This window comes from Mastigoproctus giganteus, chromosome 6, assembly GCF_048544385.1.
Source record: "Mastigoproctus giganteus isolate SK-2022 chromosome 6, ASM4854438v1, whole genome shotgun sequence".
Classification (NCBI taxonomy): domain Eukaryota; kingdom Metazoa; phylum Arthropoda; class Arachnida; order Uropygi; family Thelyphonidae; genus Mastigoproctus; species Mastigoproctus giganteus.
Genome location: NC_143580.1, coordinates 106,745,394 through 106,771,828, shown reverse-complemented (window position 1 = coordinate 106,771,828; position 26,435 = coordinate 106,745,394). Strand labels below are relative to the sequence as shown.

General features: G+C 37.8%; 1 long non-coding RNA gene across 1 annotated transcript in view; it reads right to left on the bottom strand.

Annotated features, from left to right (window-relative positions):
• The window catches only part of LOC150084494 (uncharacterized), a 205,115-nt gene extending 179,350 nt beyond the window's left edge, over positions 1-25,765 (bottom strand). The window contains exon 1 of the long non-coding RNA XR_016547061.1: positions 25,691-25,765. This is a non-coding gene — a long non-coding RNA (uncharacterized LOC150084494). The remainder of the gene's footprint in view (positions 1-25,690) is intronic.
• Between the last annotated feature and the right edge of the window lie 670 nt (positions 25,766-26,435).

Below are 26,435 nucleotides of genomic sequence, written 5' to 3'. Positions count from 1 at the left end.
GGGGGATCTGATTGAGGTGTATAAGGCCTTGAATGGGTTGAGCAAGCTGAATGCTGATGAGATTCTTCCTCTTGCTCAGACTAAGAACCTGAGAGGGCACAGTTCCAAATTGAGAAAGATAGTTGTAAAATAGATGTGCGGAAATTTGCCTTTAGCCAGAGGGTAGTTGATTGGTGGACCAGGCTTATATCTTTTGTTGTGGAAGCCTAAATAAATTTAAGGCTGAGCTGGACAGGCATTTGGAACGAGTGGAGGTGTGAAATGAGAGCGGGTTTTTTTAATGATGCTGCATAAGCTTGCTTTCTTGCATCGTATGCCTTTACTAATGCTAATGATGTTGCAACTTGGAGGCTATCAACTAAGATCTTTATAGTGGTAAAAGACTATTTTACGCACTGTACAGTAACTGTTAAGTTGTTGGTTTGTTCCATTGCATGAAAGGTGACTAGGTGATGTCCATAAGGATCGATTTTTGGATCAACAATGTGGAACCTAAGTTTGGAGTACTGGTTGCATAAGGACTTCGGGCATACAGAGATGGTGGCGAATGCTGATGATCTTGTGCTGATTAGTGAAGGATATTCACGGATGCAACTAGAAACCAAGTGATAATAGGTTTTAGAAATTTAATAACTGCTGTAGGTTACATAAACTGACCATATGAGGAACAAAACAAGGACATTTGTCTTCAAGTGTAATTTTTCGAGTAGAAGATACCCAGTTGTGATACTGATGGGTCGAGCTTAAAATCGGCAAGGCAATTAAAATATCTGGGCATTAGGATTGATGGATCATTAACTTTCAACTCACACGTTACATATCTATCTGAGAAGGTGAGGAAATATACCGGGATGATACTCTAATTACTATGGTTGGGTGGGGAATAAAAGGTAAGGTGAATTACTATATGAATGTGTATTTATCCCGATGGTAACGTATGGTGCACCAAACTGGTTTTAGCGCGTAAGTCGAAGAGTATTTTCTAGGAAGTGCAGCTCAATTCAAAGAGTAATGCTATTTAGGACGTGCATGGCATGCAGGACTTTTTTTTTTTTTTTTTATTGTACTGGGAGGTCCCAGCCAGCTATCCTGGCACCCCATGCCACTATTTACATACTGTACAGATAATTACAATTACTTCATTATAACATATTAAAATTTTTCACTTCATGTGCCCACTCCATTATAGGATATTAAACCCTACAGTTCATATAACATATTGAAGTTCTGTGCTTCATTTGAACGCTCCATTATAGGGTATTGAAACCCTACAGCTCATGTCATGTGACTTTGAATCTATGCCAATAAAAATAGCTAGTGAGAAATTCCTTGAACTAGCCCTCTTGAATCGCTTCACCTGTCTTTTTCCATCATGTTTACCGCAGCCGAAGACTGCCGATTCCAGCTTTGCAGGTGTGACTGGCAGATTGCCTATTGATCTGCATTTGATGTATTGTGCGTTAGCTTTTCTTTCCGCCGTGGCATTCCCAGTCCTTTTCTGAATATAGAGGTGTACATTCTCGGCAGATCCCAAGAAGGAATAGGCAAGAATCTGGGACGCTCTGGTAAATGTCTGGAAGGAGCGTTGGAGTGTTTGTGATAAAGGACTGATTAGTAGTAGTGGCATGTGATGCAAGAAAGCATGTGTATGAGCTTATGCAGCATCAGCCAAAAAATATATATATATATATCACACCATTCCCTCCAAATGCCTGTCCAGTTCCTCCTTAAATTTATTCAACCTATCAACTTCCACGACGACAGATGAAAGTTTGTTCCAGCAATTAACCACCCGCTGGCTAAAGGAAAATTTCCGCACATCTATTCTACATCTGTCTTTTCTTAATTTGAATTTATGCCCCTTAGGTTCGTAATCTGAGCAAGTGGAAGGATCCCATCAAAATTCAGCGTGCTCAACCCATTCAAGGCCTTATACACCTCAATCAGATCACCGCGCAGATGCCTAGTCTACAGCCACTGCATTTGCAAAACTTAAGCCTCTCTTGGTAAGAGGATCCCTTCATTCCCCTCACCAATCTTGTTGCCCTTCTCTGTACACGCTCAAGTAAATCTACATCCTTCCTAAAATGAGGCCTCAGGACCTGTACGCAGTACTCAAGGCGTGGCCTGACCATTGCCTTATACAGAGGGATAATCACCTCCTTTTCCCTGCTAGCAAAATTCTTATATATCATTGACGAAACCCCATGACCTGCCCTGGCAGCCTGTCTGCATTGCACAGAAAACTTCATATCTGCCTGCACAATTACTCCAAGGTCTTTTTCATTTTCTACCACCTTTAGTGTAGTACCACACAGTTGGTGCGTTTCTCTGGGGTTACTTCTACCCATATGCAGTACTTAGCATTTGTCAAGGTTGCTTCAGTTGCCACTTCTTAGCCCATCTGCCTAAATTATCTAGATCCTGTTGCAGTAGCACACTGCCGTTACTGTCATTAACAACCCTGCCAACCTTTGTATCATCTGCAAACTTCGACATTAAGCCTGATATACCTTCATCAATATCATTGATAAATATATAAAACAACAGTGGACCCAACACCGAATCCTGTGGGACTCCACTAATAGCATTAGTCCACGAAGAGCAGCACCCATTGATTACCACCCTCTGTCTTCTCCCACTTTACCATCCTTATATCCATTGTGGCAAATTACCCTTAATACCATTCTGCTCCAATTTGTACAATAGTCTTCCATGCGCAACAGTGGCAAAAGCTTTCCTGAAATCCAAATATATGATATCAAAATTATTTTTTGCATCCAGTTCCTTTGTAACCACATCATAATAACCAATCAAATTTGTCAGACAAGACTTTCCCTTAACAAACCCATGCTGTGTCTGAATTATTGCTGCAGTCTTGTCTAGATGATCCTGCAATGCATCTTTAACCAGTGACTCCATTATTTTACCCGGAAAAGAAGTTAAACTAACTGGTCTGTAATTACTCAATTCCCCTTTGTGAATTGGGGATACATTTGCACTTCTCCAGTCCGTGGGAACCTCCCCTGAGTTTTGCCGCCTCCTTTAATATAACTGGATAGATCCCAATCACCCCAGGTGCTTTTTTTTTATGTTTAACTTAAACAATTTCTCCTCCACTTTGCTCTCAGTTATTACAAAATCATTAAGTATCCTGCTACAATTTGTTAACCTTCTAACATTTTCAAACCCTAATAATTCCTCATGTGTGAATGTAGATGCAAAATACTCATTCAGTTTGTTTGCTATCTGAGCAGAATCATCAACAGTCGAACCATCGATGTCAAGTGGACCAATCATATTTATCCCCTTCCTTTTAGAGTTTATATAAGTAAAGAAATCCTTGCTGTTTTTCTTAGCATCTTTGCCAAGGATTTCTCGTAATCTGCCTTCGCCTGCCTAACCTCCTTTGTGGCCTGATTACAGACTAATTTATACCTGCCGTAGGCTTCTGAGTCGCTTGATAATATATATGCATCCCATGCATTTTTCTTCTCTGACACGAGTCTCATTAGTTCATTTGATAACCATTTAGGCCTAAACCTTGAACAATATTTCTTAATAGGTATGAAACTTTTAGTAGCATCCACGATTAATTCCTTGAATGCTTCCCACTTAAAATTTACTGTTAGTAACATCGTCAGTTTATCCCACTGTACAGAATTTAAAAACTTTCTGAGACCACTGTACTCACCTTTACGGAAGCAAAAAAACTCTTTACTTTACCCCTGATGGTAATTATATCTTTAGTATATCCCACATCAGTACACTGTGATCACTGCCACCTAGTGGTTCCTTTCTCTGCAAATTCTTAATACACGAATGATCACTGCTGATAACCAGATCAAGAGTATTACTCTCTCTGGTTGCCTCTTGAACATGCTGCTGCAGAAAACAATCATCCAATAAATCCACAAAAGTCTGACTAGTGTGTGAGTGACCAATCCACAAGTTCCAGTCAATATCTGGGAAGTTAAAATCCCCCATTATAAGACGAATGTCTTATAATGGGGGATTTTAACTGATTTACTGGCCCACTATTTCTCTGTATAATTGTTCATTGTACTCATTCGAGTCATTAGGCCTATAACACACTCCTACTCTTATTTTTGCTTTCGCAGTGCTTATGTCCCACCAAACTGACTCAACCGAGTCAGTTTGGTGTGACACAACTTTTTCCCAAATATATGAAATGCAGTATTGATGAAATTAAAAAGGCTTTAATCAAACTTACAAGCTTTGTTCTTATTGATTGGTAATGGTTCGATTAATGCAAAGTTGCACAATTTAGAAATCCTGAAAGATCTAGTTGCATCGTGGTTAAAGAGCATCATGGGAACATTATTTACAACTGTAAGGAGTATACCGATCTAAGGGTTGAATTGGTATCTCGGATGAGTAATCTGAATGTTATGGCAGAAGGCTCTGAGAAGATTCTATTTGGTAAGCAGGAGAACTTTTTGACTTTCCAGGACTTTACAATTGCCATATTTGTTATGCGAAAGACATTTTATGGTGTACAACTGGATTAGCTAGAATTCTGTGTGATCGTTCTAAATGGGTTTGCTTTGTCGTAGGCATGAGTTAACTGCAACTCCAGCTCCTTTTGCTGGAATTTTTGTTCCTGGCAGCTCCTTGTACCCATAAACTCTGAGCAGATGTAGCTCCTTGCTATGAGCTAAAACCGGAGTTTGGACTCTGTATAATATTTGATTATATTTATTTTTGTGTAATTTGTTTATTTTCAGTTTTTTCATTTGTATCTGTTTTGGTCGTGGCAGTCTTTCCCTCCTTTTAGTTGGGCGAAGAAGAGAGGGTGTATATTGGAATACTGCTAAAGTAAGTGACGGCTTGGTTTCCATAGGTTGGCTGGGACCGCCTTAATGAATAAATGTAATGTCAAGGGAAAAAGGCTTTTGCAAGAGTGACTACAGCGGTCTCAGACAGTTTTTAAATTGTGTGCAGTGGGTTTTTTTTTTTTTTTTTTTTGTTGTTGTTATTGGGTTTTAGCAGCATTAGCAACTAAGGCCATATTTCTCCGTGTATGCTGTCTGTAAATTGCGTTTATTCTGTGGTCGATTTTCTGTTTGCTGGACAGAAAACTCGAGTTTCCGGGAGAAAAAAAACGATGCTACCCTCGCCTGAAACCGATTAACCCAGTCACGTTGTGAAAAACCCCCATAAAAATTGCTCACTTCATGGACGGGACTCGGGTCCAGGTCTTTTTCCACCCGGTATGGGAAGGACAGCGATTCTACCAACTGTGCTACCTAAGAGGGCGTATGCAGTGAGGCCAACGGTGATGTTACCAACATCAAAATGGGAAGTTATCAAAATAATGAGAAGCTACTAAGCTTTTCATACCAACAAAGAAATACTGTTCAAGACTTAGACCTAAATGGATGTCAGATGAATTTTTGAGTCACGTGACAGAGAAGATAAGTGCATGGGATGCATATAAATTATCAGGTGTACAGAAGCCTATGGTAGATATAAATTAGTCTATAATCAAGTCACAAAGGAGTTAGGCAAGCTTAGGCAGATTATGAGAAGTCTCTGGCGGAGAATGCAAAGAAAAACAGCAAAGACTTCTGTGCTTATACGGTATTAGCAGTAGAAAGAAGGGGTTGAATCAAATTGGGTCACTTAATGTCTAATGATTAACTGTTGATGACCCTACTCAGGTTGTGGAAAAATTGATAGGTATTTTGCATCTACATTCACACATAAGGAATTGTTTAGGGAAGGGGATGCCAGAAGTTTAACTCTAACGAGGAGCTAAATGACTTTATGATAACTGATAGGAAACGGGAGGAGAAATTGAGGATGACCATAAAATACGCGCCTGGGGCGGATGGAATCTATACAATTATGTTAAGGGAGGTGGAAAAGGAGGTAAGCAAACCCTTAGCTATAATTATAAGAGCATCCTTGGATTCAGGGGATGTCCCTATGTATTGGAGATATGCGAATATATCCCCAATTCATAAAGGGGGATCAAAAGGCGACATGGGTAATTAGCGACTTGTTAGCTTAACGTCTGTTGCAGGGGAAATAATGGAATCACTGGTTAAAGAAATAATGCAGGACCATTTGGACAGACACGCAATTATATGCAATCAAAGCATAGATTTGTTAAGGGGCTGTCTTGTCTAATCAATCTGACAGGTTACTATGATGCAGTGACCAAGGAACTGGATGTCAAAAATAATTCCGACTCCCTATACTTGTATTTCAGGAAGCGCATACTGCACATGGGTAGCCAGGGCCGGCTTCAGGGGCGATAGAGCGATGGAGCCGCGCAGGGCGCCAAAATTTAAGAGCGCAAAATGCCCCGCAAATTCACTAATTTGCTGTAAATCAAGTCGCGATCTTCTAAAAGCTGCGGTATGAAGACAATCTTACGTTCCGATTCAAGCAATTCGGATTTCAGTAATCGTGCATTCGAATGAATAAACGTGCCTTGAGCCACTGGCGTTTCCCACGAGGCCCGTGGCCGTGTGGGCCACGACTTTCCGTTAATTTTTCAGTTAATAGTAAAAATATAATGCATAAGCTTAATAAGAAGTTGGAGAGGGCGCACCAAAAAAATTTCGCACATGGCGTGGATAGACCTGGGGGCGGTTCTGTGGGTAGCAAATAACACAAGAGTAACTTATCAACTGTGTGGTACAACACTCAGAGTAGTGGAGAAGAAAAAGCTCTGAGGGTAATTGTGCGGTCAGAATGAAATTCTATGAGCAGTACAGACATGCTGCCAGGACAGCGTATGGGGTTTTGTCAATGATATACAGAAACTGCTAGCAGGAATAAGGAGGTGATTATCCCGTTGTACAATAAGCCGTATCTTGAGTGCTGTATACAGGTCTACATTCTTCACTTTAAGAAGAATGTAGGTCTGCTGGGACGGGTGCAGAGAAGGACAACCAGATTGGCAAAGGGAACAAAAGAGTGCTCTTACCAAGGAAGGCTTCATTTCTGCAAATTGCAGCGTCTCGAGCCTAGGCACCTGAGGGGAAATCTGCTTGAGGTGTTTAAAGCTTCGACTGGATTGAGTAATAAGCTGAATGTTAATGGTATTCTTCCACTTGCTCAGCTGCACACATGAGGGGGCATAAATTCAGGTTGAGGAAGGATGGTTACAGGATAGATGTGCAGAAGTTTGCCTTCAGCCAGGGGATGGTTGATTGTTGAAACAGGCTTCCATCTGTTGTTGTGAAAGTGGATGGGTTGAATAAATTCAAGAACTAGACAATTTTTTTTGGAATGTATGGATGGGTCAATTTTTTTTTTCTAATGCTGTATAAGCTTGCTTTCTTGCATCATTTGCCATTACTACTACTACTACGCCAATTAGATATTCAAGGGTGAGTGTTCAAGTGATTAACTGATTTATACAAGTTTATTAATTGTTTATTGTTCAACAGCATGCTGATATGCCATCAGAATAATTACTAAAATACATAAAATTGAAGTAAATCTGATTAGAAGAAAATTTAACTAAATTTTAGATATAAAATTATAATAGAAAAAAAACCAAAAAAAAAAAAAAAACCCAGAAGAATCATAAGATCTACATTGCATTAAAGTAAGTTTTGACACCATTAAAATTAATTGATTAAATATCATTTGATTAAATAATCAAAACTGGAGGTTCTCGCTATAAACTAAATTATATTTTGCGGAGGTGTGTGTCTGCATACTGTGGCGGATCCAGAAAAAAAATGACAGGAGGGGCACCATTTGTGACGGGATGCCCCTCCTATAATTTTTTTGTGCACTAGAATGGCACAAAATGAACATTTTGTGCACTAGAATGGCGATCACATTAGCATCAGTGTTGCCATAGTCAGTTGAAAATAACTGCGACACAATGCAATGTTATTTCCGAAAAACGACAGGGGGACACGTTCCCCGATGCCCCTACCCTGAATCCGCCACTGTCTGCATAGATCTGTTGTTCAGAGATCGCTATATATTAATACAGATTAACCGTTTTGCCTTTTTTTACTCCGTTCATTGTTGCTTGATAAATTCTAACTAACTACCCACACACGCCCCGCCCCTCCTTGTTATTTCCTCCCTTTAATGTTGTACATCCTCCAACCCACCTTATCTTTTGCGCATTATATAACGGCGTACTGCCGCAGCAACCTAAACAATTTTCCGCCACGACTAAGCCAATCAGTGAGCTTATTTATCTGGAGATTTAGCTTGTCGCCTACTCGTAGGTTGTGAATACGTTTTCTGGTAGTTCGCTTAAAGCATTCCACTGTAACGGTTTATTGCCTTGTTTCCCCTACCGGGGTGAACATCCCTGTTATTTGGTCCTCCTTAATTTCAACCCATGCCTATTATTCTAGCCCATGTAACTGATTTCATCGTTAATTTATTTTAACAGGATTCCCCAACAGGGTTCATCATTGCCGGGAAAATAACCATAATACTGTCTCCTGAGATGATGATGACGGGAAGGGGGATACAAGAATGAATTTAAAGGCAAATTAAGTTACCAATATGGTTTCTTACATTTCTCGTTCAAATGAAAGTCAAACTTATGTTTTTTTTTTAATTTCAGTCAGTAATCAATTACAAGAATTTGTTTAATATTGGCCATGGATAAAAAAAACCAAAAAAACTTAAGAATTCCAATCAATGGAAATCAGTAAAAATTATGTTCAGGGCATTACGGTATGTGATAATGAAAAGTGCATTTTTATTTTTTTAACACATTACACACACTGATGTTATTTATAGAAATTGTTTACACCACAATACTGTGCAAACAATCTTCAGTATAATCCTACTGCACAGTATTTTTTTATGTTTTAATATAAACCACATAACAGGATTTCTGGCTGTCAATGAGGGCTTAAGGACATACTTTTATACTTTTCTCATACTTAATTAAATTAATAATTGAAATTAAATATTTAATTTTTTAAATAAAAATTAAATTAACGAAAATTTATTTTTTTGTTACGGAAAATATACTGGAATGAATTACATAAACTTACTCAACATCAAAATTTTGCCTAAAAACCTTTAAAACTAGCTATAAAATTGAACTTTGCAATTTTTGATGAACACAGTTCGTTGCTTCCACCCTCACCTCCAGCCCAATTTGTTTCACAATATCTACATCCAAAGGTGAGGTACAGAATCAGGGAGCTTAATCGTCAGATCTCATTTACGCTTTCTTAAGAAATCTCTTAAATTAATTCACGTTTGTGAAGTCAATGCCTAATGTGTTTGCAATCTTTTTTGCCCTGTGTATAAAACTACAGGGTGAACATAATTTAAGTTCGCTTATACTGGTGGATGTGTTGCTGGAACGATTCATCAATGATCAATGAAATTTGGATATGCACAATACATTATTGGGAAGAGAAATTCATCATAAAAATTTTCCAAATAGTATTAGAAGTGTCAAATAACGCCACTAGGGGAAAACATGGCACCAGCATCTCATACGTTATTTTAGTGTTTGCTCAATGTACAGTAGTTTCGCCCCTTATCACTCTTCTGGAGAGATCTGAGTTGCCGATTCTATTGGCAACATGAGGAATTCTTAAAAATGCCTCGTCAGCCGGTTTTGTATTAGCTGATCTCAGGCGGAGGAATCCAGGTTTCAGCCCGTGAACACATACATTGTGCATACATACATAGAGTACAATATGGCCTATGGCCTACGATACTGATGCGCCATTAAATAATAACAATAAAAAACAGCACTACATGTCGCCATTTTTTCAACAATATAATGGCAAAAAATTCATTTTAGTGGCATCGGAGCTTGTTCCTCATATCCGTATTTGTCTGTTGGACTTTGTTCACGAGCTGAAACATCCAGAATAACTCATTGGGAAAGCTTGAGATCTTCCGACTACAGCCTCGATTAGTTAGTTTGTTGGTTGATAGCTGTAGGCTCATCAGCAATATAAGCCATATTGTGACATATATATTATGTCTGTAAATGCATGTGTTTTGTAGTCAACTTATTGATTGCTGGACGGAAAAATTGACTTTCAGCTAAGAAAATCCATGCTACATCGCCCTGAGACGGACTAACTCAGCCACATTGTAAAAAGTACCCATAAAAATTCCTAGAGCCATTGGCGAGATTCGAACTTAGGTTTTTTACACCTCGTGGGGAGAGGAAGATGATTATACCAACTGTGCCAGATGAAATGGATGTCAGATGAGATGAATTAATGAGGCTAGTGGCAGAGAAGAAGAATGTATGGGATGCATATAAAGTATCAGGCGATACAGAAGCGTATGGCAAGTATAAACTAGTCTGTAATCAAGTCACAAAGAAGGTTAGGCAGGCGAAGGCAGATTATGAGAAACCTTTGAAAAAGGATGCAAAGAAAAAGAGCAAAGAGTTCTTTATTTATGTAAACTCCAGAAGGAAAGGGATGAATCAGATTGGACCACTTAACATAGATGGGTTGACTATTGATGATCATGCTCAGGTAGCTGATAAACTGAATGACTATTTTGCATCTACATTCACACATGAGGAGTTATTCAATGAGGGGAGTGCCAGAAGTTTATCAAACGCTAACAGGGAGCTAAGTGATTTTGTAATAACTGAGAGCAAAGTGGAGGAGAAATTGTTGAACTTAAACATAAGGAAAGCACCTGGGGTGGACGGGATCTATCCAGTTATATTAAAGGAGGCAGCAAAGGAAGTAAGCAAACCCTTAGCCATAACTACGACAGCTTCCTTGGACTCAGGGGAGGTCCCCATGGACTGGATGTATGCAAATATATCACCAATTCACAAAGGGGGGTTTAAAAGGTGACACAAGTAACGTAACTACAGACCTGTTAGTTTAACTTGTGTTCCGGGGAAAATAATGGAACCACTGGTTAAAGAAGCATTGCAGGATCATCTAGACAAGACTGCAGTAATAGTTAAGACACAGCATGGGTTTGTCAAAGGAATGTCTTGTCTGACCAATTTGATTGCTTACTTTGATGTGGCCACAAAGGAACTGAATGCCAAAAATAATTTTGATATCATATACTTGGATTTCAGGAAATCTTTTGATACTGTTGCACATGGAAGACTGCTGTACAAATTGGAGATGTATGGCATCGAGGGTAAGCTGCTACAGTGGATAAAGGGTTGGTTGAGTGGGAGACAACAGAGAGTGGTAATCAATGGGCACTGCTCTTCGTGGACAAATGTTATTAGTGGAGTTCCCCAGGGTACGGTGCTGGGCCCATTGTTGTTTTGTATATTTATCAATGATATTGATGAAGGTATATCAGGTTTAGTGTCCAACTTTGCAGATGATACAAAGGTTGGCAGGGTTGTTAACGACAGTAATGACAGTATGCTACTATAACTGGATCTAGATAGGTTTGAGAAGTGGCAACTGGAGTTTAACATTGACAAATGCAAAGTACTGCATATGGGTAGCAATAACCGAAGAGAAACATACCAACTGGGTTGTACTACACTCAGGGAAGTGGAAAAGGCCTGGGGGTAATTGCGCAGCCAAATATGAAGTTCGCTTAGCAGTGCAGACTGGCTGCCAGGGCAGGTCATGGAGTCTTGTCAATGATGTATAGGATTTTTGCTAGCAGGGACAGGGAGGTGATAATCCCGTTATAGAAGGAAATGGTCATACCTCGAGTACTGTGTACAGGTCTGGAGGTCTCATTTTAGGAAGGATGAGAGTTGCTAGAACGAGTACAAAGAAGGGCAAAAAAGGGGTGCTCTTACCAAGAAAGGCTTAAGTTCTGCAAATTGCAGCTCCAGGAGAGTAGGCACCTGCGAGGTGATCTGATTGAGGTGTATATAAGGCCTTGAATGGATTGAGCAAGCTGAACGCTGACGGGATTCTTCTTCTTGCTCAGACTAAGAACTTGAGCGGCACAGTTTCATATTGAGGAAAGATAGTTGTAAAATAGATGTGCGGAAATTTGCCTTTAGCCAGAGGGTAGTTGATTGGTGGAACAGGCTTATATCTTTTGTTGTGGAAGCCTAAATAAATTTAAGGCTGAGCTGGATAGGCATTTGGAACGAATGGAGGGATGAAATGGGAGGGTTTTTTTTTTTTTTTTTTGTTTTGGCTGATGCTGCATAAGCTTGCTTTCTTGCATCGTATGCCTCTGCTAATGCTAATAAATGTGCCAACTGTTTGTACTCAAGAAGACTTCAGAAATTTCATCGGTTATCGACGGGAATAGCATCCAGACATCTGATAACTAGCGGCAGCCCGCGATGTATCGTGCTAGAGAGGACTAACATGATAGCAGAAAAGGTAACATTTTCGACAGCAGCATAGTGCTGGTTTCACATCTGCTAAAAAGCAAATGTTTGAGCAATAAACATTAGCATCTAAATAATCTCATATCATCAACCATGGTGAACGTGGTGGCAGCACTGTGGGTGGTTATCACTCCTTAGGAGCAATGAGTCCTCAGACCCCATGTCACAAGTCTAGTAATATGTGGTGTTCACATTGGGATGTGAAGACTTCTGCGTTGTTGCAGTTATGGAATAACAAAGTTGTAAAAAATTCTGCAACCATCCTTTTTCAATTTAAATTTATGCCCCGTGTGTGTGTGTGTGTGTGTTTCAAAAAATAGTAAGGATGCCACTAGCATTTAGTTTACTCAACTCATTTAAAGCTTTCAACATTTCAATTAGTCTCCTTATGGATGTCTAATTTCCAGATGCTGCAATTTACAGAATTGGTCTTTTTTGGTAAGATACCCCTTTGTGCATCCAACAATATTAGTCAATAAACACAAAGAGAAACCCCAACCAATCTTGTTGCTCTTCTCTGCACCAGTTCCAATACCCCTGCATCCTCCCTAAAGTTAAGTTTTCGAACCTGTATGTATTATTTAAAATGCGGCCATTCCATTGCCACATTTTAAATAATGCATACAGGTTGGGAAATCTACAATGGGAAATCACTTCTTCCTGTTGGTAAAAGAAATAAATCTGTATTGTACAGAAGGATAAGTACAGCCTTTCACAGCGAGACGATAGGGATTTTACATGATAAGATACTATTAAAATTTCTGTATACACCTGTCAGAACCCCATGAGCTGTATTCGCACTCACCGTCTGCACAGCTTAGACATGTGCGATTGTACAATTACCTCTGTATTTTTAATTCGCAACTACCTTGAATTTAATGTTACATAAATGGTATGTTATTCTGGGATTACTGCTGTCCAAATGCAGCAGCATGCATTTATGAATGTTAAAACTCAATTGCCGTTTTCCAGCGTGAATATCATCATTAAATATTAAAAACAGTAAGAATACGTCCAACACCGAACTTTGACAGGCCCCACTAATAATATCGATCTATAAAAAGCAGTGCCCATTGTCGACCATTCTCTATCTCGTGGTACTCAAGCATTCCTTTATCCATAGTAGTAATTTGTACCCAATTCGACACATTGCTCCAATTTGTACAGTAGTTGTTCATGGAACGCTTCATTAAAATCTAAGTATATGATGCCAAAATTATTTTTTGCATTTGTAGTCTTTGTGACTGTCTCAAATTGATCAGACAAGAACTCCCCCTATTCAGGAAAGCATGTTGTATGTCCCCCCCCCCTTTTAATTGCTGTACTCACCCAACTGTCGCCTGTTTTCTCATGTCTCTATGTAGATGATTTTATTACTGGGGACAACTAACAACGCGTTATCCACTAGTTGAATTCGATTCGCATTACACTGTCTCAATATTTGCCTCGCCTTGGTCATAATTTAAATCCTAAAACATCGACCATGATGGCCTTTTGTCACATATGCGTTCAATCGCCATGCTAGAAGCATAGTGATCCAGTGAAGTCATGATCCAGAAGCTATGTTAAAATTTCATGATCATGCGACCTATACACATACAAAAATGCACAATGAGATGGCAAGAAAATTACCCGCTTAATCCACCTTGGAATCATGTATACAATGGAAACTTGGGCATCTGCTGCTCCTTCAACCATCGGCGGAATCATCCCGGGCGAGTAGGTTTCCGCCAAAATTGGATCCATTTAGAATTGCGCGCATCTCTCGATCAATGAAGGTATCGCACCGATTGATCCAGCACCCACTGAAGGTAGTGGGGGCTGGATTTCCCTGGTATGGGGACGTACATGATATTAATTGGCAAGGCTCCACATGCCAAGGATGAGTACCGGCCTTCCTGGTGATGATCGCTTCTCCCAGGTAGCAAAAAGGTCAAACAACGCAACACAATACGACACACACGAACAACACATTCACATCTGGTCTGTTTTATACTTTCACAGTAAAATCAAGACAGAGTTGAACTGGAATTCCAGGTGCAGCCTAACATCAGACAGCTACATATATGATCAGTGGAGATTATATGCAAAATTTGATAACGCATTTTTGAGAGCAACCACTAAAATTGGTGATTTGAATCGTTCTTATCTGGAAAACCGCTATTCAGCGGTTTTCAAAATTCCAGATAAGGACCACTGAATACCAGAGCTGGCTGGTAAAGACTGTGGTATCACAACCAGCTCTTTACTTCTCTAAACACAAATGCTACCTACAGCAGAAACTTATGATATTGACCTCTACAGATATGTTAGGCTTCACGTTTAACTTATATTTTTATTGTATTCTCTCTAGCTTACTTTCTCATTTCATTATATTTTTATTACTTTTTTAAATTCATGTTATTATACTATTTTGTCTGTAAAATCTCTAGCCTTTTGCTTTGATGGGATGTTGCAGTAACGTTTTTTTACAATAATTTTTCCAGATAAATATTTATTTATTTTACAGTTAAAATAACACATGCACAGTTTATTTAGAGGCAAGAAGGCAAAATTCCATCGAACAATGATTAAATTAATAAACCAATAAAGCCCGTTAGGAAACTTTTTGTGATTTTTTCTGAATTTGATGATTAAAAAAAAAAAAAAAAAAGTCAAAAATACTATAAAAATACTTCGAAGAGGATGTTTACTGTAGTGTAAGTTTATACTTAAAGCAGAGTTTCTGTAACTCAAATGAATTTAAACTGCGTTCGTTATATGTAAAATACGATTTTTCTCTTTGTGTACTGGAACGCTTTTATTTGCAGTTTTGAATTCCGGACATAATATTTGTATCGATTCTTACTAGGTGGAAGAAGGACACAGACTCCTTCTGAACTTATTCGCTCAGACGAAATCGATACATGTGAACTGTCCACGCGAATTATTTATGATATTTTGAAGTTTGGTCACTTCAATCGCTCTAAGTTGTGTGGATTGTAATTATAAGCTATATACGCGCACAAATATACGCTGTGGAATTGTGAATAATGTTTTATTATTATAATAATCAAACATTATTCAATTATTATAATTATTATAATAAATAATACTTTTATTATAAGAATTATAAGCCTCTGCTGTTGTTGAAGAATTTGCTTATCGCAGTATAGTGCATTTCTCAGAGTTTCCAAGGGGCCTAGAACAGTTGGGTCAATTTAAGTAGTCGTGTATCATTTTCTTATTATTCGACAGCTTTGCTCATTTGCCTTTTCCTTTGATATAAGAATTTTTACTTCATTCAATTTCTGCACTTTCTGAGGTTCACTTATTACGAGTAGGACAAACAAGATCGTTTTAACAGGTACATTGGAGTTTTCGCTCTGTGCGCAAGCTCCCACGTACTTCCCGGTGTTCGCATACTTTGTGGTTGTTTCGTAGTAGGAGCAAAAATGGTCCAATAGTTTAGCTAGCAGGTTTTGTGTTCTGGTATCTAAAGTTTTTGAGATAACTTGCGTATAGAAAAAAAAAGTCTTAATTTTTATTTTGAACCTCAGTTGAATCTTATAGAGGATTACTGTCAGCGCAAATTCTTTTTTCTCTCCTCAAAATTTGGCTTCCCCCTTCTCGCGCTTCAGAAATATGTATTTTTAAGTATTTAATGATTAAATTAGAGGAAAGAATATTGTAACTCCTCTTTTACGAAACTGTTTGACAAATTTACTGACCAACTAGTTGCAATGGTGAGCGAAAGTAAATATTGCTGTTATGCAAAGCTTTATAATTTAAAAAAAAATGTATCAAAATTAGTCTTCTCGTACTTTAAACTAAATTTTAATCGTATTTTAAATTGTACTTCATTGTTCGACTGGGTTCTTTAAGATGATCACTGGGACAACTAAACTTTGATGCGGCGGTATTGGGACTCCAAATGTATTCTGCATAATGTATTCTAGGACAGTTATGGAAAGGAAAAAAAAAAAAAAAAAAAAAACCTTAATTTCGTCTTAATTTCGTCTAACGAATTGTAGCCCTAAATGGAAAAAAAAAAAAAAAAATCATCTTTATAAGAATGAGGAATTCCACTGATTTCGAACAGAAATTGAACCTCGGTCTTCTAAATGGGCGAAGAGCCCGATGTAAAACCATTTTACTATCTCAGATTTCGGCAAACTAGTTTTAATCCAGTTCATCTAATGATCACTTAGTCGATTATTGGATGAATTGGATGGTGGTACTCTAGTTCATCCAATATACCGTAATGGTACTAAGGCCATCAATATATTTTAGTGGTACCAAGGTTTTTTTTTTTTTAATAACCAGAAAACCTCGTTTTTATGGTTTCGAAAGAAATAACGAATTCCTAGAACATACGCTGCTTACAGAACATTACACATGACCAGTAACCTTTAACATTTATGCAAGATTAGGTTAGCTCTAAAGAAAGCCCATTGCGATTGTGGACTAAAATGGCTGCAAACCACTAAATATGATACAGCCTAAAAGAAGAGAGATGCTGAACTGCCTTTATCAGTTTATTGATCCCTCAAAAGTGACAATAGGTGTCGCTTTTTGCAATACCTTGATATATGCTACTGAAATGCTCCTCTGCTTCCGACAGCCTAATGATTAATCGCCATATTATGGATAGACAGTTGTAATGTATTGATATTTTTCCCTACGGGTTTTCTGTTCGCAAGTTTAGTTTAATGTTTATAGTGTTCACTTAGAGTTGTCATTGTGTGCAAGTTCCATCTCGCGTTATTAAAAGATCAGCCAGCAAGTGAATGTAATCTAAATTAAATCCGTCAGCAACGAGAATTAGGATTCACAATTTGAATTGTAAAGTTTGGAGTTAATCGGCACTCGTGTAATGATTAATTAAATTTCACTCCTAAAAAAACCCAAACAATTGGAAGATTTCGGTTTGTTTTTATTTCTTTCGTAACTGATATCTTCATGAATTAAGTAAAACACATCTGAACAGATTTAGAAAACTGATGTCCCCAGTAAAGTTTCACATTCATGTGGAACTTTATTGTTCGCTCTCAACAAACACATAAAAAAACAGAAGGTTTAAGTTTTCTGTTTTAAATATGATTTCAAGAAGGATTGGAAAATTATTGGAAGGAATGATTATAATAAATAAAATAAATAAATTTTTCCACTTCTTCCAAACTCAAGCAGCCTCTAAAGACTCTAAAGCGAAAATTTAAGGGCTACCACAGATTAAATTTTGAAACGTATAGAATCATACGTTTCTAAATTTAAAAATTTTAATCAAAGCCAAAAGAACTCGTGCAGCCTCATCGTAAACACATCGCTGTAACGAGGGCTGCAACTTGATACTTATGAAACGCTTACTTCAGTTGAAAGTCACCAGATTATTTTCAGCATGTAAAAACAAACTTTCCTGATTTCCCTTTTACAAGACTAATACATCGAAATGCCCCTCTAAATGGACGTAACCCGATGTTGCATTTATAACTAAATCGATTGCTAAATTCAAGAAGGAAACTACCTATATTGGCAGAGTGGAACTAGCGTTCCCGAGCCTCCTTATATAAGATATAAGGAGGCTTTATATATATATATATATATATATATATATATATAAGATATATTAATAATTTTCGGTTATTAATATATAAGGAGTATTCGAATAGAACAACTTCATCTTGAAATGCGTTTTACTTGCTTCCAATTTGAGGGTAAATCAAGGACGTCCAGGAGTGGGTCCCATGGAAACAGACACTTCCCCAAGCAGCAGCGCACGATGGTAATGGCCATTTCTTCTGAGATAATAAAACAACTGCTGTGCACAATGAGAGGTAAAATCGTTGCTTCAAGTTTTCTATAGCTAGCAGGCTGCAGAATTCCCCCAACCAGCTTCAAGATTCACTCTAGAGCTTTGTGCTAGTTATAGAACGCATAGATTATCAGAAGATTGTTCCTTCCTATTCACTTTACACTACCCCTCTGCAATTCAATGTGATGCGAAATCTGAGGCCTTTTCCACACCTTGTTTCAGGACAGTGCTTATAATTAATTAGCACAAGAGAGCCTGGCCGTGATGATGTAAATGATATTAACGTTCAACTTTTATAAATACTTCATGTGGTAAGAATCAATCACTTGTTGATCCCTATAATTGATAAAAGACTCATTGGATGGCCTTGGCCAGTGAAGAATATAAAAATAGTTCTTAAATGCACCAGCCACAGATTAAATGGTAGTAAATGAAACGCTATTTACAATAAAAGCAAATTCCAAAACACCTAATTTAAAAAATTAAATTAAAACATTATTATACGCGGGCTGACAAAAGCCAGTTCTGTAGGCAGCGAAAGAACAAATCAGATTTTCTACAATACAAAATGCAACGATCTCAAATTGAAAAACAAGCCCCCGCTTGTACTGCTGCCGAAGAAGCATTTTAATATTTATTTGAAATGCATGCCGTTACCCTTTTGGCACTTTCGACTCTTATTTGCGCTTCATCGGTGGGCAAGTGAAGACCTGATAACCAAGTAGTAAACCTTGTACTCCTGTACTATTTTATATATGTATTTTATAACTCTCGTACGTCTAGAGCTCTTGTTCTAAATTTATTTAACTAAATTTTAAATAATAAATTAACTAGTATGAATCAGAGCTGTAAAGCTCAATACGTCCTACGTTGATATTAATATTTTTAAATAATAAGAGGAGTTTACCTCAATATAGTACGTGGAACACTTCCCTATGATACTCTCCAGAAATTACAACGAAAAAAATCGAAAAATTTAAATTACAGTAAGAAATAATTAAAACACAATTAAATCAATTTAACACAATTGAAAATATTAAAAAGAATCGAACGAAAATATTTAAAACGATTTTCCTTCCTAGAACATACGCTGCTTGCAGAACATTACACATGACCTGTGTAATGTTCTGCCGAACATTTTTTTCGTTGTAATTTCTGGAGAGTATCAGACGGAAGTGTTCTACGTACTATATTGAGGCAAACTCCTCTTATTATTTTACAAATAAAAAATTAACATATGATAATAGCTCTCGAAGGCTATAAGACCATTTTAACAAAATTAGCTCACACAGTGCTGTCTCCTTTATTAGGCTAAATGCATCTTTATCCTGCTGCAGACACACCGCAAGCCTCCAGAGGGCCAATGATGGTGGTGGGGGAGATATCCTCGCTGATGTGACTCATCTGTTTTATCTGGGCCTGCTAGCGGTGTCTTCAAGATGCAGCACAACTACCACATACGAAGAAGGTGTGTGTGCGAGCGCAGATTTCTGGGAGAAAACTCCAATCTGTTTACTTTCGACACTTTTGCTCTGTAAACAACAAGTGGTTTTGATTTATAAAACGGAGTGACCGGACTGTGAAGCGAATTACATCAGGAAGCAGTGGCGAAACTACCAAACAGCCAAGTATGATAATTTCTCGGGGACCTGATGATTGGTTTCGTATAGTTGTCAAAGAATTCAGGGAAGTGGGGATTCATTTGAGCGAAGAAGCTCGGAATTTTTACTATTAGTGAGCCAAAAGATGAGTACGAGATCCTGAAAGAACTACACTATTGTACTAAATAACTATAACCCTCCTTGAACAAACGCTACAGAGGTTAAAACTGAATAAATAATAAAAATAATTACACTTACATGGAACTCCAGAAAACAGTGATCCTGAACACCTGTAGGATAGCCAGAGAAGTCCTTGACCAAAGTAATAATAATAATAACTGGACACAACCACCCACCCTTTATTGTGCTAAGGTTACATCTCCTAAAGGAGGTGTAGTCTTAGCACAAGAATCTCATGAGAAGAAAAAGTCATAAGAATAATAATATTAGTATAAGAAAAGCAGATTTAAAGGATTAGGCAGCAGCCGTTCACTTTTGGCAGCAGAGTCATCAAATTGATCCCATGAATTTCCTAACGGTTCGACAATTTCGTGATTTTCACTGCCATTACTGGTAGTATGGCATCTATTAAGTTGATCTAAATTTAGTGCCATAGTTAAAATACCCTAGATAAGTTGTTACTTATCGTTATCAATTTACTGATTTAACAACACACATAAGAAGAAAGATATATTGGCAACGGCCATTTCATCTCCTATTTCTGCTGTCGTATTGTTCGGCCTTCCAATTAAACATGGTTTCACTCGATCTATTTGCTATTAATTTGGCAGTTGTCATTTTCTTCATCTTTTTAAAGCGACCCTCGATCCTATTGATTTTGAAAGCTAATAATAATCTGAATTGTCACTTAAGGTTCAAAAATGCACTTGTGTTTAACAGCACTTGAAAAGAATTCAATATGCTCACTTTCAGTATCACTCAATTTTCATTCAATATCCGCTGAGAGAACTGGTGAGCAGGAGCTGATATCTGAAAAGGAGGTGAGTATAATGAATGAATTTTTTGCAGTGCTGTTGAATGCGAGTGCATTTCAGACCTTAAGTGACGAATCAGATTACTATTAGCTTTCAAAATCCCCAATAGGATTGTCGGTCGCTTTAAAAAGTTGGAGAAAGCAAAATAATTCAATATGCTCACCTCCTTTTCAGATATCTGCTCCCGCTCACTAACTCTCTCAGAGGTTAGTGAGCAGGAGCTGATATCTGAAAGGTTATCTTCGCTTATAACTTGTTTTTTAACTCTACAGTTCAACTTTTTCATTACTTGAACATATACACAACATTATCATTAAACACCCGTAGTCAACTTTATATTATCATATAACATCCGTATACTTATATCATCTTTTAACCCTGAAGGCCATCTTGGTAGGGTCTGGCGCCTTATGCATTTTACATAAACTATTAGACTATAAAATCACATTGCCTGATGTCTTAAACAAAGTCTGCTTTCGAGTCCCTGTTAAAAAAAAATTGTGTGCCAGCACGCATAGCGGAAGTTAAGTGAAACCTCTTTATAATCTTTTGAAACGTTTATTTCAAGGTTACAGTGGTTTAATATTTTACAATTGTGTTTCAAGTTTATTGCAAAGGTTTTACAGATCTCTCCTTTGTACTCAATGGAGGCGGTCGCATTGCACGTATACGTGCTCCTTACAACGCTCACTATTAGCCTTCGGCACGTTGAATTATAAATTTTTTCCGTCGAAATTTTTTTTATGAAATACGGTAAAGAACGACGAAAGAAATAATTTGGTTTTAAAATCGGAATGCTAAAAGCCGAGATATAGCGATTTAAAACGTAAACGCGACATGCGTGCGAGTTCCACCGTGGCCGTTTCTGTAGGGGTATTGCTTGCGTCATGCGTCTCTGCTACGTATTTCATCGCATTTTCGTTGCAATTTTTGTCAATCCACGGACGCAAGTTACTCCCATGTGAAAACTACCTAGTGCCTAAAGAAGTTTCACTTCAATAGCATGACGCAATCAGTAGGAGTACTGATTTGGTCATGCGTCGCTCGTGTCTGGTACGGAGTGGTACAATGGTTGGGGGGGGGGGGTGAATGATTTCGTGTCGTATTTTTTTGGCGATTTTTGTCAATCCATGGACACATTGCACGTATACGTGCTCTATACGATTGGTTCACTGTGCCATCAAATCACTTTACGATGGACACTCCATAACCAAATACAGTTCACTACGCGATATGTAGCAAGCACCGGTCATTATGATCACGTTTACGAATTGAATTTTAAAAGTTTTAAAAACCATGACGTTATTAGTGCAATTGCGTTTTATTGCATAGTTGAAATTTTAAGACAAACCGAAGTTTGTATGCATTAGATGTCATTATAATGCCTCATATTGCGAAATCATTCACGACAATCCTTCCATCGATGAGAGGTCAAATTTGGGTTTAAGTTACTTAAACTTATTATTTTTTTTAAATTTAAGTATTTATTTCATTATAAAAAGAGACATCTTTATAATTATATTATTATAATAACTATCATATAGCATTTTTTTCCAAAAATATATATGGATACACAGAGAGAGAGAAAATCGGATCTAACAGGCAGAAAATTGAGAAGGGTTGCCACAAAATAAAATAAATTACTTAAGGGTGCCATGTGGATATGTAAAGGGCGGCTCCTAGAACGTCAGTTCAACTCCGCCTCGTATCTCTGTGAAGAATAGTACCACACCACAAAGGGTCAGAAATGTGAATGACGTAGGTTTGCATTCTTAGTGTTTACATTCGGCAAACATGTTTTCATCATTATAATATAAGTTATATAATAGAAGTCTTTCTCCCAATTGCATCCGAGACATCATGGCGATACCAGTAAAGAAAACTGTGATTAGCCCTTCACTCCTCGATCCACAGAAATGCTGCTCTGCAGCATCCATTTTTCCTTGGGATGCCCTGAACCAATGTCCCACACAGCTCGGGCTGCACTTTCTTACCTAATGGCTGAATTCTATTGCTCGATCTGTAGCGTCTAAAACTGTGTCAATCTCTCGCCGGAGCAAAGCATGGTGGAACCAACAGCTCAGCCTTAAAGTTCAGAATAAGCAAAGGCTTCATGCAAAGCCTTTGCTTAGAAATGGAAAGCCACATAAGACCCAACAGACAGGACAGCATACTCAAGAACCCGTGCTCAGTTTAACAGAAGCAAATCTAAAGCCATGAAAGCCTACATTGATAAAATAATCAAGGTAGGGAATACATCGCTGAAGGTAGAACGTGATGATTTCCCTCAATAACTTAATCCGATAGAATAGCTTAACTACATTACAAGATTTAAGCCAAAGTTTGCATCAGACCTTCACAACAGTTGTCAGCGAGATACCCTTGCATCCATCATCATTACAAAAGGAAAGCTCATTCAGGCCCTCAGTATTATCCCACTAACGTCATGTGCTAGATTTGATGGGATCCCACAATTTATCCTTAAGAGCGCAAGTGTTTCAGCATAGATGCGTTTCTATGAATCCTAAATGGAATTCTCACAACTCAAAGTTTTCCAACAGCCTGGAACAAATATATAGTTCTAGTTCGGCCAATTCTAAAAACACATGGAGCCACCTCACTATCACAGTTCAGGCCAATTATGAAAGCATCATGCATCCTCAAAGTTATGGAGAAGTGCCTTCTTCCCATCTTAACCAACCAGGTTCTCCTATGTGATTCACCACTTATCCATTATGCACTGAAACACAGATCCACCATTACCAACCTGCTGGAAACCAACGCCACCATTCTGGAGGCTCTACAAGACAGGGCGAAGATGGCAGTTGTTTATCTAGATATCCAAGTACGCCTTCAACTGCATTGACGTCCAGCCGCTCCTTCAGCTATGCGAGGAGGGATATCAGATCAAAGGGAATATCCTTGAATTCTTAAAGTCGCTTCTTACGACCAGGGTTCTTCACCTGACTGTGAATAAAAAATCCTTCACTAGGAAAGTCAGTGTAGGTGTTCCCCAGGGTGAAGTCCTTTCTGGGCTCCTTTCTTTACTACTTCCATCCACCCATTCCTGTGCCAGCAAATGGATTTGAAACTCCTCTATCGGATCCATGAGACCGAGCTACCTCAGATGGCTTCCAAAACCATGATCAACAGCCTAAAAACTCTTGTTACATACTTAGCACAGTTCTCTCTTCAGATTAATTCAAATAAATCTGTACAAATGGTGTTCTCACTCAAATCACACCCAACTCAACTAAACCTGAAACTCTATGGAACCTCGATCCATCCAGTAACCAAACACAGAGATCTCGGGGTCATCTTTGACCCTAAACTCAGCTTTAAACACCATGCCGCAACGCAACAAGTTCTGCCGATCCAGATGGCTTGCCACACAACACCTCCTTCATGTCACAGAGTCTCAGTACACCATTCAATATATTTACCGGTTTCTTTAGCTAGTCGTCACCTACGGGTCTGAAATCTGGGCATCGGCAGCGAAAACCACGCTAAAAACCATCTCATCTGATGAGTACTGACGTAGCCCAGTGGTCAGGAGAGAGGGTGCATAGCACGCGTTCCTTGAGTGGACCGGGGTTCAAGCCCGTGACTACTAAATACGATAAATATTTGTATTGACGATTTATTGTAAACTCTACTGACTTGGTTGTCGTGCCGGAGTATAAACAGAAAATTTATTTATTTATTTATTTTACTGGCAGCGTTCAAGCACGAACTTCCACCTCTCACACACACTTCAGAAATCACCAAACTTCTAAACTACAGAAAAGTCTCAGAATGAATCTTCAGAACCCTCCGCTTACTCGTCTCAATTAAAATGATAGCTGGTGAAATCAATACGCCAAGTTTTTGGTAGATCTGTAATTGGAGAATACTCCCGAAACCCTTAAGAGCCCTCCCTTCTTTACAGTCCGTGGCGCGGAGGCTCCGGAAGGGCGACAGATTCCTGCCAATGGAGACGTTCCAAAACGTATAGAATGCTGATTACAAGAAATTCGTTGAGGACAAAGCCTACAGAAGACATATCATCAAGGAGCAGCTCTTGTCTTCAGCTGAGTGACTGTCATTGTTTTTCCTTGATCAGTATGCTGCCATTGTGAAAAATAAAACCTGTTTTCACGTGTTTATATGTTTGTTATTTGCTTTTTAGGAGAATTAGCAACTAAGGCCATATTGCCCCGGGAATATGCGTTGGTCATTCCTTGACCTTTCCGCATCCTCCGTATTTGGTGGTGACGGGCTCGAACCACGTGTTTATAACTTGTTTTTTGTTTTTTCCTGTTTTAGTTCCTTTCTATGTTAAACCTTTAGCATTGTTAGTGTTGTGGGCATGCAAGTAAAATTTTCACTGATTGCAATAAAGATATATGTCCTTTACAGTTAATATTATGAATTGCTTATTGTTTTAATTTAATCTTATTATTTTTATAAGGTACATAATATTATCAGTAGGCCGTAGATCGTATATAAAATGAATCATAGCAATAGAATAAATAGAAATTAATTTAATGCATGCAAATTTCAATTATTTATGAGTTGATTATTAAAAAACAGGTAAAAATGAAATGATTGACAGGAATACATCAGGGGGGGAAAAGAGTATTATGAAATTATTAGTATATTTTTACTCTTATTATTTTATTTAAAATAATTTTTATTTGTGCTCTTGATCCTTCACTGGTGAATGATACAAGTACAAAGTAGAAGTGAAACGAAAATGAATATAGCCGCTATTACTGTTCCCTGGTTATAGGAAACTGCAATTGTCTTTTTTTGTTTATATTTCTTGATATCAAGTATTTATAATCTCCGTTCACTCCTGTCGGAGTCGATATCTAAATACAAATTTTCTCAGTATCCATTTTTCTTTCCATGAAGCCAGGATCTCAAGTTGAAAGTAAAATATCTATTAAGATGATTACATAAGTACAGTAAATAAATAAAACGCGATTATTGATTTTATATTAAATATTCTCTCACAAACTTGTCTACTCACCATGCCATTCAAACTTCGAGTAGTGATAAAAAATTCAACTTCCATTTGAGACTTCTAGATTTTTGGCTGCTGTTAAACACGTAATCCTGAAATGATAAAATAATGGGTGTAAAACTGTAACTGATAGTACCCAGATAAGTCGCTCTGTCCAGCAGAAAACATAATATTTGGGATACAATACGTTTTTTATAAAATGAAGAAAAAGTTTTTTGTATATGTGTAGTTAAAAAATGAAAGTGTCGGTTATAATATTGCCCATAATAAGTAAAATTAATTTGTCATTGGACTTTCATATCATACTCCGAATAAACATAATTTCCCTCCAATAGAAGGATATGAAGAAAAAGTTTTATTAAAAAATAAGATCCCATTAAACGGATAATTGTATTTCTGATAGTGGCGTTCTCAGATAAACTGAAAAGCTAGCAAAACTATCCCTGTGGAAGTTGTGATTTTAACAAAGCCGTTGTGCTCTGAGAGAAAGAGAGACGTCACTACCTCATTTATATTTAATCCCTTTTCAGAATTCCCAAAAGAAGTTCCCCCTAGGTATCCAGTTTCTTCCTTAACACGAAGTATTTGAAAATAATATGAAAAAAGGGTTATTCTAAGTAATCATCATTTAATCATCTTTATAAGAATTGTGGTAAGTAATTTTTTTAAATAGATGGTATTTTAAGGAATTCTAAGTATAAACAAAATACTTTTCTGGATGTGGAAGGACAATATCTCATAATTAAAATTA